Source organism: Mastigoproctus giganteus, chromosome 3 (assembly GCF_048544385.1).
Source record: "Mastigoproctus giganteus isolate SK-2022 chromosome 3, ASM4854438v1, whole genome shotgun sequence".
Lineage (NCBI taxonomy): Eukaryota > Metazoa > Arthropoda > Arachnida > Uropygi > Thelyphonidae > Mastigoproctus > Mastigoproctus giganteus.
In genome coordinates this window covers 30,114,501-30,128,911 of record NC_143577.1, presented here as the reverse complement: position 1 = coordinate 30,128,911, position 14,411 = coordinate 30,114,501, and the positions used below count along the sequence as shown (strand labels likewise).

The window sequence follows — 14,411 nt, the reverse complement described above, 5'->3', positions numbered from 1 at the left end:
CTTGGAAAGCCAAATTGAGAGTAGGAGTGTTATTGGCCTAATCACTCCGATGAGTGCAACAAACGACTGTACAGAGAACTACATGAGGTGGATGGGATCTATCCAGTTATATTAAAGGAGGCGGCAAAGCAACTAAGCAAACCGTTAGTCATAATTATGAGAGCATCCTTGGACTCAGGGGAGGTCCCCACGGACTGGAGATGTGCAAATGTGTGCCCAATTCACAAAGGGGGATGGAAGGGTGACACGAGTAATTACAGACCAGTTAGTTTAACTTCTGTTCCGGGTAAAATAATGGAGTCACTGTTTAAAGATGCATTGCAGGGTCATCTGGACAAAACCGCAGCAATAATTCAGACACAGCATGGGTTTGTTAAGGGAAAGTCTTGTCTGACAAATTTGATAGGACATTATGATGTGGTTACAAAGGAACTGTATGCAAAAAATAATTTTGATATCATATATTTGGATTTCAGGAAAGCTTTTGACACTGTTGCGCATGGAAGACTTTTGTACAAATTGGAGCAGAATGGTATTAAGAGTAAGTTGCTACAATGGATAAAAGAATGGTTGAGTGGGAAAAGACAGAGGACGGTAATCAATGGGTGCTGTTCTTCGTGGACTAATGTTATTAGTGGAGTCCCACAAGGTTTGGTGTTAGGTCCTCTGTTATTTTGTATATTTATCAATGATATTGATGAAGGTATATCAGGCTTAGCGTTGAAGTTTGCAGATGATACAAAGGTTGGCACGGTTGTTAATGACAGTAATGGCAGTGTGCTACCGCAACAGGATCTAGATAATTTGGGCAGATGAGCTAAGAAGTACCAACTGAAGTTTAACCTTGAGAAATGCAAAGTACTGCATATGGGTAGAAGTAACCCCAGAGAAACGTACCAACTGTGTGGTACTACCCTTAAGGTGGTAGAAAATGAAAAAGACCTGGGAGTAATTGTGCAGTCAGATATGACGTTTTCTGAGCAATGCAGACAGGCTGCCAGGGCAGGTCAATGGGTTTTGTCGATGATATATAGAAATTTTGCTAGCAGGAAAAAGGAGGTGATTGTCCCTCTGTAAAAGGCAATGATCAGGCCACGCCTTGAGTACTGCGGTCAGGTCTGGAGGGCTTATCTTAATAAGGATTTAGATTTGTTGAGCGTGTACAGAGAAGGGCAACAAGATTGGTGAGGGAAATGAAGGGATCCTCTTACCAAGCGAGGCTTAAGTTCTGCAAATTGCAGTGGCTGGAGACTAGGCACCGGTGTGGTGATCTGTTTGAGCTGTATAAGGCTTTGAATGGGTTGAGCACGCTGAATTATGATGGGATTCTTCCACTTGTTCAGATTAAAATTCTAAGGGAGCATAAATTCAAATTAAGAAAAGACAGATGCAGAATAGATGTGAGGAAATTTGCCTTTAGCCAGCGGGTGGTTAATTGCTGGAACAAACTTCCATCTCTCGTTGTGGAAGTTGATAGGTTGGATAAATTTAAGGAGGAACTGCACAGGCATTTGGAGGGAATGGTGTAATTTTTTTTTTTTTTATTATTATTTTTTTTTTTTTGGCTGATGCTGCATAAGCTCATACACTTGCTTTCTTGCATCATATGCCACTATTACTACTATAGTGCGCCAGTAAATCAGAATGTATCATAATTCGGGGATTTTAACTTCCCAGATATTGATTGGAACTCGCGAATTGGTCACTCACATACCGAGACATTTGTGGATTAATTGGATGATTGTTTTCTACAGCAGCATGTTCGAAATGCAACCAGAGTGAGTAATAATCTTGATCTGATTATCCGCAGTGATTATTCATGCATTAAGAATCTGCAGATAAAGGAACAACTAGGTGGCAGTGACACAGTGTACTGATGTGTGATTTACTCAATGATGTTACTACCATCAGGGGTAAAGGGAAGGGTTTTTGCTTTTGTAAATGTGACTACAATTATGTCAGACAGTTTTTATATTCTATTCAAAGAGACCAAGTGGTGATATCACCAAATTCTAAATTCAAAGCTTTCAAGGAATTTTGTGGTAGCTACTAAGCTTTTCATGCCGATTAAGAAATTCTGTTCAAGGTTTATGCTTAAACGGATGTCAGATGAACTAATGAGACTCGTGCAGGGAAGAAAAATGCATGAGATGCATATAAATTATCAGGTGACACAGAAGAATGTTTAGATAAAAACTGTTGGAAATCAAGTCAGGAGGTCAGGCAAGTGAAGGAAAATTACAAGAAATCTGGCAAATAGTGTTAAGAAAACAACAATGATTTTTATACTTATATAAACTTTAGAAGGAAGGGGATGAATCAGATTGGTCCACTTCACATCGTTAGTTCAACTATTGATGATCCTGCTCAGATAGCTCAGATACCGAATGAATATTTTGCATTTACATTCAGACATGAGTTATTAAGGGACGGGAATGCCAGACGTTTATCAAACTAAAAGGGACCTCAATGATTTTGTGATAACTGAGTGCAAAATGGAGGAGAAATTGTTCAAGTTAAACATAAAGACACCTGGGTTAATGGGATCTATCCAGTTATATGAAAGGTGGCAGAAAAGGATGTAAGCAATCCCTTAGCTATAATTATTAAAGTATCCTTCGGCTCAAGGGAGGTCTATGTGGATTGGAGATGTGGTAATGTATCCCCAATTCACAAAGCGGAACAAAGATTGACACGTCTAATTACAGGCCTTTTAACTTAACTTCTGTTCCAGAAAAAATAAAGGAGTCGCTGGTTAAAGAAGCATTGTAGGATAATCTAGACAGGACCACAGTTATAGATCAGACACATCTTGGGTTTGTTAAGGGGCAATCTTGTCTTACCAATTTAATTGGATACCCTGACTTGGTCACAAAAGAACTGGATATCATATACTTTATCATTACAATATTTTGATATCATATACTTGGAAATTAAGACAGTTATGATGAAATTTTACTCTGTCTGGCCATACCAAGTATAAATCTAAATTTATTAAATTTATTTATATTCTTCTCCCACTACAGTAACATGAAAAATGCACTGTACTGCAATAATATGTGCAATTACATTTGAATAAATAAGTATTGAATATCAATTCAGTGAGAAATGAACTCATAGAGCGGTTATTACACTTGGTAATGACCTTCACTATTATTTTCAATAAATTGCAACTAAAAAGAATTAGCAACCAACAAGCAGAAAAAAGCAATATACAGTATATTTAATATTGGGCGTTAATTAAGCTCCATCTTTCGCAACAGGTTATTTTTGAAAACGTAATATGTTGTTGGGGTTGCGCTTTCGATGTTTTATAATGCGATTGATTTGAAATGTTATGGAAGTTGTGATTCTGTGGTACTTGCTTCGTAATTGTGTAGTATTTTTGGAATGTGAATAGTTTATGTACTGTGAGTAGTGGAGGATGTAGAAACATTTGTTTATTTTTTTTTTAACTTTGAAAATTACTGGCAGCTCCTTATTCGTGCGAAGGTATGTTGTATTGCACTCAGCTTGCGTTTTTTCCCGAAAGCCATCTGTCACAGATATGAATCTCAGGTAAGGAATCTCAGGTATTTAGTACCCAGATTTAGTATTCTTGAGAGTTAATTACTTCAAAAGTTAATGCTACACACGGAAGGAAAGTCAAAAAAAAATTTTTTTTTTTTGTAATGTCTTATAGTTACAAATGTTGCATTATGGTATGTATCACTTTATTTCATTTGCTGCTAAAGGATAAGGCAAGCGGAGTCAGAGTACTGTTGAACACGTTAGGAAAATTATTGAATCGTGTGCTAGCAGATGAACAGGTCTGTGCTAAGAGCTATTCAGTTCCCAGTTATAGAATAACAAGAGAACTTACGAAACTTAAATAATAAATAAACAACATTACATGAGATACCATAAGCTAACTTTATAAATCTTATGTTACTAATGTTGAGGAAATCTGGTCAAACATGAAAAAATCAATTCTGGGAGCTGCTGAAGAAAGTCTTGGATATAAACCTATAAAAAATAAAAACTGGCTAAGAACTTGGAATGAAGAATTGAGACAAACAATCAATGAGAAAAAAAAGACCTATAAACTTTTCCTACAAACTGAAGACCTACATCTACACATAAAATATAAAAAACTTCGAGCAGAAGTCAGAAAACTAACCAGAAGAATCTGACGAGATGACTGGAATAAATTTGTTAAATCTTTAGAATGTGATATCACGGGCCCACAGAGAAGAGGTTTTAAAATTTTTAAGAAATTACAACTAGACACAAATGATCAAATAAAAACCAACTCCATCTCCCAAGCAGAATGGAAGCAACACTATTCCAAACTATGGTATAACCCAGGCACTAGGGAATTGGAAGATGAATCTGTGATAACCAAAGATGACGAAAATATAACAATGGAAGAACTAGAGTTAATATTACAAAAATCAAAAAACTGAAAAAGCCCAGGCATAGACCATTTGAATGTAGAACTATTTAAATATGGGGGCACCTTACTAAAAAACGCACTACTAAAATTATTTAACATCATAAGGCATAAGCAACAGATACCCAAAGATTGGGAAACAGGAATAGTAATCAATTTACACAAAAAAGGCTCCAGAAATAAACCTAACAACTACAGAGGGATAACACTGCTGTCAACTGCTGCAAAGCTATACTCTAATATACTAAAGAATAAACAATAAATACAGTGAACAATTCTTAGAAGAAGAACAATGTGGGTTCAGAAGGGGAGAAGCACAATAGATGCCATTTTCTCACTACAGCAAATTTTGGAGAAAAGAAGAGAATTCAATCTACCAACATTTCTGCTCTTCATTGATTATGAAAAAGCATATGATAATGTAAACCGGGAAAAACTTTGGCAGATTCTATGTGAAGAAAATATTCCAACCCAACTCCGGAAAGCGATCCAAAGCCTATATAAAAACTCAAAAGTCTGTATAAAATATTCTAATGGCCAACTATCAGACCCAATTAACACCAATAAAGGAGTGAAACAAGGATGTGGACTATCACCAAATTTATTTAATATCTACATCAATAAAATTCTTAAAGAATGGAAACAAACAATTAACAATGGAATACAGTTGAACAACAGGAATAAAATCCAAACTATATTATATGCTGATGATCAAGTTATAATGGCAAAATCCGAAGATGAACTACAGATAGCAGCACATGAACTTAATAAAATAGGTAAAAAGTACGAGATGAAAATCTCCACCTCAAAAACAAAATCAATGGGATTATGTGGAAAAAACATACAAAGAGTCAAAATTGTTATTGATGATAAAATAATAGAACAAATATCTGACTTCACCTATTTAAATAAATAAATAAATTTTCTGTTTATACTCTGGCACGACAACCAAGTCAGTAGAGTTTACAATAAATCATCAATACAAATATTTATCGTATTTAGTAGTCACGGGCTTGAACCCCGGTCCACTCAAGGAACGCGTGCTATGCACTCTCGCTCCTGACCACTGGGCTACGTGAGAAGTTTAATATCAAATGAAGGGAAAGACATCCATATTAAACTACAAAAATATAATAAAATGAATGGGACGATTAAATGCCACTTCGGAAAACAAATGACAACTGAAACAAAATTATGACTGCACAACATCACTTCAAAACCAGCCCTCTTCTACAGCTGTGAGACTTGGGTCATAAATAAGAAAGATGCACACAAACTAGAAGCAGCACAAATGAAATTTTTAAGACCATTATTAGGCTTTACAAGACTAGACCACCAAAGAAATATAGATATCCGCAAAAAATAAAAGTAGATAACATAGTAAATGACATAAAACGGTATCAGGAAAAATGGATCAGCCACGTAGAAAGAATGAACCCAGACCGGATCCCAAAATTAGCCTTTAACTACAAACCTACAGGCAAGAGAGATGTTGGTCGACCAAGACAACGATGGCGAGATCAAGACCACCTCCAAGAGCTACAACGGAACAGGTCTTAAAAGACCTAAGCCGGACCAAGTTCATGATGATGATGATGTTACTACCAGTGATTTTTACACATTTTGATCAAAATTAAAACAAGATATGAACATCAAGCACAACAAAGTAAAAATGATTGAATACAACCTTTGATTTAGCAAAAATGTAAATCATTCAACCAAGTTTGAGAATTATCAGTGAAGCTAAGTAAACGTCAGGTAGTAAATGTTGAAGTTATATTTCAATGTAGACATTAAAATAACTTGAGAAGTATATGTTCCCTCTACGTTTGACTTGAGACTGGAAGGACCAAAGCATTTCCCAGATGCTTTGGCCCCTCCAGTGCCTGAGAGATGGACTTTCAGATTTCTCTTCTTAGGCTTACATTCATTAGAAATGGCATTGTTATCCAAAAATCAACTTACGAGTATGCTGCAAAATTCGCTAAAAAAGATGAACCTACTACATTTATGATTCAAGGCAATGTAGTAATAGACTTTCTCAAGACATTGATTTTTCATAAGATGATAGGCTTCTATTAGTAAATTTCCAAACCATGAATAACACATTGAGTCAAGCAAGCAGTCAAGGGGTATAGAGAAGAAAAACTGGTAAATCTCCAGTTTATGGGGGCAACTCTGTACTTTGGCAAGAAATGATTGGTAGGTGAAGGCACCTCTCACTCACTGCTATCCCACTTTCCTCCTCGCCCACGTGTTTCAGGTGGATGTCACGTGACATCACATTATGTTGGAGCTGAAATGAAGAAAAATAAATGGCAATAGGGAGCAAAATATAGGCTAATATAAATCCCCTTTTTTTAAAGTGAGTAGCAAAAATTAACACCAGACAACCACTGATATAGACCCTTTCAAATGCATTAGCAATGAGAACTGCTCGTGCGCATATACAAAAATACTTTTTTTGGGCGGGGGTGGGTTCAGGCTACAAACCCCCACTCTTGTGGCCACACATTACTAGATGATTCCACATGCAATTAACAATGAGAATTGCTCATGCATGTCTACAAAAATGCTCTTTTTATTTTTCTGGGGATGGTATCCCCAGAACCCTGCTTCTGTGGGGGCTGCTGCCCCTATATCCCCGCTGCCATCAAGAGAATCTTATACTAACAACTAATACAATAACTGCAAAAACAATCAAATCGTCAAAAAACTACTTGAATACAAAGAAAACTCATCTCATCAGGCCTGGCATGCCAGCTTCACAACTTATTCCATTGGGATTGAACAAGGATTAACAAATAGAAAAATATCTGAGAACAGCATGATGGCGATGACTAAACAGTAACCAAGAGCATGATAATGACCAAACTACATGACAAAACAAACCACAAAAATCACATTTACCGTTAAAAAAAAACACGAAATAACAAAAAAAACAGCAGCAGAGAAAAATATCTCAGAGCAGCACGATGGCGATGACTAAAGAATAACCAAGCACAACGATGAAACGAACTGCCAAAATCACATTTACCGCTGAAATCAGAAGCAGATTTGCATCGAATCAAACAATTGGAAAGGTAAATTATTCATTCACAGTAATCAGTTAACTGCAGAACTCGACAGGACAATCACTGTTCTTTGGTCACGCCTGCAACACAGTGGTGACAAGGTGCCCCCATAAAATGGAGATCAGCCATTATTAGAATTGTCAAAACAAATAATAAGGTGAATCTGCTGCTTATTTAAACATTGTCACTAATGCATTAGAGGTTAAAAGCATATAAACATACAACCATTTCTGTATATCTAATGAAGTTTTTTGGCTGAACTCCATTTTATAGGGGCTCCTTGTCGCCGTGTTCCGGGCATGGCCGAAGAATGGAATGGTTGTACTATTGAGTTCTGTGATTGGCTGATTACTATGAATGCGTAATTTGCCTTTCTGATTGTTTGACTGGATGCAAATCCGCTTCTGATTTTAGCAGTTTGTTTTGTCGTTATTGTGCTCTCAGTTATTGTTTAGTCATCAGCATCGTTCTGCTCTCAGATATTTTTCTCTGCTGCAGTGTTTTTTTACTTGTAAATCCCAGTGGAGTAATTCATGAAGTATAACAGCAGGCATGCCAGAACTGATTAGGTGAGTTTTCTTTGTATTCAAGTCATTTTTTGATGATTTTATTGTTTTCACAGTTATTGTATTAGTTGTTAGTATAAGACGCTCTTGATGGTAGCGGGGATATGGGGGTAGCAGCCCCAACAGAAGATGGGTTCTGGGATTGCCCCCTCCCCATAAAAATTAAAGCATTTTCATTGTTACTGTACATGTAATTGTCTAGCAATGTGTGGCCACAAAAGCAAGGGTTTGGGGTCAGCAGCAAAAAGGTGTTTTGGGTGGATGGGATCCACCCAATTAGCATTAGTAGAGGCATATGATGCAAGAAAGCAAATTTATACGGCATCAGCCAAAAAAAAAAAAAAATCCTTCCCGTTTCAGCCATCCATTCGTTACAAACATTTGTCTAGTTATGCCTTGAATTTATTTAAGCTGTCAACTTCTACAATTACAGATGCAAGTTTGTTCCAGCAATCAACTACCCACGGCACTGGCATCTTACTTCTGTGTTTCCTGTACAACAGGGCGAAGTTTTTATGGTTCCGGCTAATAGAGAAGTTTTTCTTAAATTTTTGCTGTTTTATTGACTTAAATTGGCATATTAATTTATTTTCTAGAAGTAGATTTATATTTCTAGTTACTATACTTAGTTTAATTTGAACTTAGAGAATTTGTTGGTTATTACTTAGTATTGGTAAGGACATCCAATCCACATGTTAGACGAGTTTTTGCAGCTCCAGCAAACGCTAAGTTTTTAATTATATTTAGCTGTTTTATTGACTTAATTGTTATATTAAATTATTTTCTATAAGTAGCTTATAGACCTAGTCAAGCTCCTTGATTTATTTTGAATTTAGATAGTGTGATTTTGAAAGTTAAGTAATACTTAGTGTCTGTAGATTTACTGTTTTTAACTTACCGCCATTGTTATACGATACACTATATATCCTGAAATAGATAGCATAAGGTTTAACGTAAAACTAGATAGCAAAAGACATTGCACTGCATTAGAAATCTGTTAGCTTAGGATAGTATTATCAATTAATCAGTAAAATTTATTAATCTTAAACTTCATTGTCAATTAAATTGTACTTTTTAAACTAAATACATATAATGACTTAGATTTTACAAATGTAACATTATTAATTAATACCTATAACTTGATAAGAGATATGTAAGTCATATAATGTAACTCGGAGATAATACTTGATACTGAAATATATAAACAGGTAGCCCTCGATTTGTGCCGATCACTAACCACAACGGCATTTTTATTTTTTTATTTTTGCAAATTTTTTTTTTTTTTTGCAATTTTTTTAAAAATTAAAAGTTTTTAAAATCATCAGACAGAATTTATCGGCATCATACTGTGCTATGTATCATGCACTATTCACGTGATTTAGGACAATCTGAGCCAATCAGCAATTAGCGCATTCATATCAGAGATGAGAAAGATTCCTGCCCTCAAAGTAGCCACTCGTGGATGCGGGTGTTAAATGCGGTGAAGCATTCAGTTGGTGGTTGTTTACGCTATTTACACATGTTGGAAATTTTTTTTATTAATTGTGCTATTAACGAATTAAATAATAATAATAATAGTGATAGCCGTGTGCAATTTTTTCCAATCCTGTTATAAAGTTTTTAATTTAATAGAATAAAGACATGCCATGTCTAGTAAAAGTAGTAAATTGAATCCTAGTGCAATGTTCGGAGGATAGAATCTGATGGAAGCTGCCCTAATGTGTATAGGGCTATGAATATGCCTCCGTTGACTATTACAACTATGAAGAATGCTATTAAAATAAAACAATTGATGCAAAGTGGTAGGTAAAATTTTTGGTGCTCAGAACATAACCCTTTGATTTCTGGTTGACTCCATTATATAAAGGGTTCCATTTGCACCTGTCCCCCCAGGAACCTAACCCCGATGTAAATTGAAGGCTACATATATATATAGTGTTATAACTGCATTGTGATATAAGTTTAGGGTTATAATTTTGTATTGAAATTGAATTGGAATCATGATGCAGACCAGAGCAGCAAAGCAAAAGGCTCAAACTAATGTGAGTGCTATGGCTCAGGGGAGAACTGAGGAGGGGGGCCAGTTGGCCTCTGAATCACAGCCTTTTGAAGTGTGCTGCTTGTTTGATGTTTGTGAACCAATCAGGGACGGGACATGATATTGCCAAGAGGAATGTCTTTGTGTGTGTATGATGTAAGGAGTGTGAGGAAATCAGGCACAAACTCAGTTGTTATAGGCCTATATGAGAGCTCGAAGGATTTAAATTGAGGGGCCCATCAAGCTCTCAACTGCGCACATCAATGCCAGAGCTTGCAATTGAATATCAGACAAAACAGTGGAAATCCCCAAGGCAGAATGTGCTGGTCCCACAGGAACTAGTTGTTGTCAGGGAAATGGGGAATTTTTTGTACAAAAAGGATAGGTGGAACGGAACCAGGGTATGTCTGCCCAGGGCGAAAGTTGATGACGTACAGCAGATATCATCTTTAAGGGCACAAAAGGTGATATTGTTGTGCATATTTGCATTAATGATATAAGAGTAGGATACCGGCAGAATTACTTAACAAGTACAGGTTAATGTTGAAAAAAGCCGTGAGTTAGGGTTGAATTTGAAAGTGTCTGCAATTCTGCCCAGACACAATAGGAGGGAGTATATGATGAGAGCCTTGTCAATCAATTCGGCCCTGGAGAGATCGTGCAAGGCCCAGTGGGTAGAATTTTTCTCAGCCTGGTCTGTGCTTGTTAACAGGAGAGACTGCTTCTGCATGGAATGGGATACACTTAAATAGAAAGGGTGCAAGAATATTTGCTGATGCTATCGAGGCAGTGTTAGGTGGGTCGGAAAACTGCTAGCTTGGGGGGGGATACACGGGCTACTAGATTCACAGTAGCCGCTGGCAGAGGTGAAAGTGATCCTTAACCTGCTATTTGAATGAGCAGCAGCCTGGAAAACAAGATGCAGGGGATTTCACAGACTGCTTGGAGTCATTGCGGAACATGTATATACGTGAGCTGTGTTAGGGTAGCTAAGAATAGGACCAGGTGCATGCATACTTGTGTGTGTGTACACCAATACTAGGAGCTTGGTAAATAAATTTGATGAATTTGAGGTGTTGGTGAAAACATCAAAGGCAGATATTCTTGGGATATCAGAGACGTGGAGTCACACAGATATATGGAATGCAGAAATGGAATTTGGGGGGTACAATGTGTAGAGGAAGGATAGACAGAATAGAAAGGGAGGAGGGGTTATGCTATTAGTTAAGAAACAGATAAAATCCAAGGAAGTACAGCCAGTCGACATGGCTGGACAGTGCAGTGTTGAATCAGTTTGGTGTGACATAAGCACTAGAAAAGTTGAGGAGTGTGTTATTGGACTAATGACCCTTATTAAGCATAAAAAACAACTGTACAGGAAATGGAGTGGAGCAGTAAATCAGTGTGTCTTGTAATGGGGGATTTTAATTTCCCAGATATTGACTGGAATTTGTGAGTTGGTCACTCACACACTAACAAGGCTTTTGTGGATTTATTGGATGATTGTTTTCTACAGCAGCATGTTCGAGGAAGCAACTAGAGGGAGTAGTACTCTCGATCTGATTATCAGTAGTGATTCTTCATGCATTAAGAATCTGCAGATAAAGGAACCACTAGGTGGCAGTGATCACAGTGTCCTGAAGTGGGATTTACTCAGAGGTAACTACCATCCGGGGTAAAGGGAATGGTTTTTGCTTTCATAAAGGTGACTATGGAGGTCTGAGACAGTTTTAAAATTCTATACAGTGGGACCAACTGATGATGTTATCGACAGCAAATTCAAAATGGGAAGCATTCAAAGAATTAATCTTGGAAACTACTAGGTTTTTCATACCAGCTAAGAAATATTGTTCAAGGTTTAGAACTAAATGGATGTCAGATGAATTAATGAGACATGTAGCAGAGAAGAAATATGCATGGGATACAAATAAATTAACAGGTGACATGGAAGCCTATGATAAGCTGGTCTGTAGCTAAGTCACAAAGGAGGTTAGGCAGGTAAAGGCAGATTACTAGAAATCTTTGGCAAAGGATGCAAAGAAAAACAGCAGAGTTCTTTACTTATGTAAACTCTAGAAGGAAGGGGATGAATCAGATTGGTACACTTGATATCAATGGTTCAACTGTTGATCCTGCTCAGGTAGCTAACAAACTAAATGAGTATTTTGCCTCTACATTCACACATGAGGAGTTATTCACGGAGGGGAATGCCAGAGGTGAATTAAACTCTGGCAGTGAGCTAGATGATTTTGTAATAACTGAGAGCAAAGTGGGGGAGAAATTGTTGAAGATAAATATAAGAAAGGCACCTGGGGTGGATGGGATCTCTCCAGTTATATTAAAGGAGGCAGCAAAGGAAGTAAGCAAGACCCTTAGCTATAATTATGAGATCTTCCTTGGACTCAGGGGAGGTGCTCATGGATTGGATATGTGCAAATGTGACCCCAATTCACAAAGGAGGATCAAAGAGCAACACAAGTAATTACAGACCTGTTAGTTTTACTTCAGTTCCAGGGAAATTAATGGAGGCACTGGTTAAAGAAGCACTGTAGGATCATCTAGACAAGACTTCAGTTATAGCTTGGGCAGAGCATGGGTTTGTTTGTTAGGGTGAAGTCTTGTCTGACCAATTTGATTTGATACTATGATGTGCTCAGAAGGGAACTGGATGCAGGGATAATTTTGATATCATATATTTGGACATTAGAAAGGCTTTTGATACTGTTGCATATGGAAGACTGCTGCACAAATTGAACAGTGTGGCATTGGAGGCCAATTGCTGCTATGGGTAAAGGGATGGTTGAGTGGGAGAAGACAGAGTGGTAATCAGTGGACACTGCTGTTCGGGTACTAATGTTATTATTGGTGTTCCCCAGACTTCAGTGTTTGGTCCATTGTTGTTTTATGTACCGTATTTATTAGTGATATTGATGGTGGTATATCAGGCTTGGGCTTGGCACACCCAGGGTCCTGAGCTGGATATCATCATTCTTCTCTTTCTTGGTGATTCCTTTCTTCTTCTTCTTCTCTCTCTCTCTTGGGGTAGTAAAGAATTTTTTTTTTTTTTTTTTGTCTGGTGCAGCATAAGCCTCAGGCTTCCTTGCACCATATAGCTAATAATAATAATTAATGTCCAAGTTTGTTGATGATACGAAGGTCGGGGGGTTTGTAATTGACAGTATGCTGCTGCTGAAGTAGGATCTAGAAAAGTTGAGCAGATGGGCTGAGAGGTGGCAACTGAAGCTTTATATTAACAAATGTAAAGTACTGCATATGGTAAGCAGTAACCCCAGAGTAATGTATCAACTTTGTTATTATTATTATTTTTTTTTTTTAGGAGTATTAGCAACTAAGGCCATATTGCTCCGGGATATGTGGTGGCCATTCCCTGACCTTTCTGCATCCTCCGTATTTGGGGGTCACAGGCTCGAACCCCGGTCTAATCAAGAACCGTGTGCTATGCACTCCTGCCCACCTGGCTGTGGAGGCGCCTAACGTATCAATCGTGTGGTACTACACTGACAGTGGTAGAGAATGAAAAGGACCTCTGGTAATTGTGCAGGCAGATATGAAGTTTTCTGAGCAGTGCCGTGCCCTGCTAGAGTACTCATGTTGTTTTGTCAATGATAAACAGGAATTTTTCTAGCAGGGATAAGGAGGCGATTATACCCATGTATGAGGTAATGGTCAGGCCATGCCTTGAGTACTGCGTACAGGTCTGGAGGCCTCATTTTAAGGATGTACAGCTGCTGGAATGAGTACAGAGAAGGGCAACAAGATTAGTGAATGGAACAAAGGATTGCTCTTGCGAAGAAAGGCTTAATTTTGCAAATTACAGTGTCTGGATACGAGGCACCTTGCGAGGTGATCTGATTGAGGTGTATAAAGCCTTGAATGGTTTCAGCATGCTCAATGCTGATGGGATTGTTCCTCTTGCTAAGAATAATTGCCTGAGAGGGCATAAATTCAAATTGAGGAAAGACATTTTAGGATATATGTGTGGAAGTTTGCCTTTAGCCAGAGGGTGATTGATTGCTGGAACAAACTTCCATCTGTCATTGTAGACGTTGATAGCTTAAATAGATTCAAGGCAGAACTATACAAACATTAGGAGCAAGTGGATGGGTGAAATGAGGTGGCTTTTTTTTTTTTTTGGCTGATGCTATATAAGCTTGCTTTCTTTCATGATATGCCTTTACTAATGCTAACGGCAAATTTCCACACAACTGTTCTAAACTGTCCTTCCTCATTTTCAGCTTATGTTCCCTCAGGTGATTAATCTGGGCAAGAGGAAGGATCCC

The 14,411-nt window shown here is 37.6% G+C and overlaps 1 protein-coding gene across 1 annotated transcript in view; it reads left to right on the top strand.

Annotated features, from left to right (window-relative positions):
- The first annotated feature begins 3,415 nt into the window (after nucleotides 1-3,415).
- The window catches only part of Swt1 (Swt1 RNA endoribonuclease), a 259,608-nt gene continuing 248,612 nt past the window's right edge, over nucleotides 3,416-14,411 (top strand). The window contains exon 1 of the mRNA XM_090370461.1: nucleotides 3,416-3,558. The gene's annotated coding sequence lies outside the window, so the exon portion shown is untranslated. The remainder of the gene's footprint in view (nucleotides 3,559-14,411) is intronic.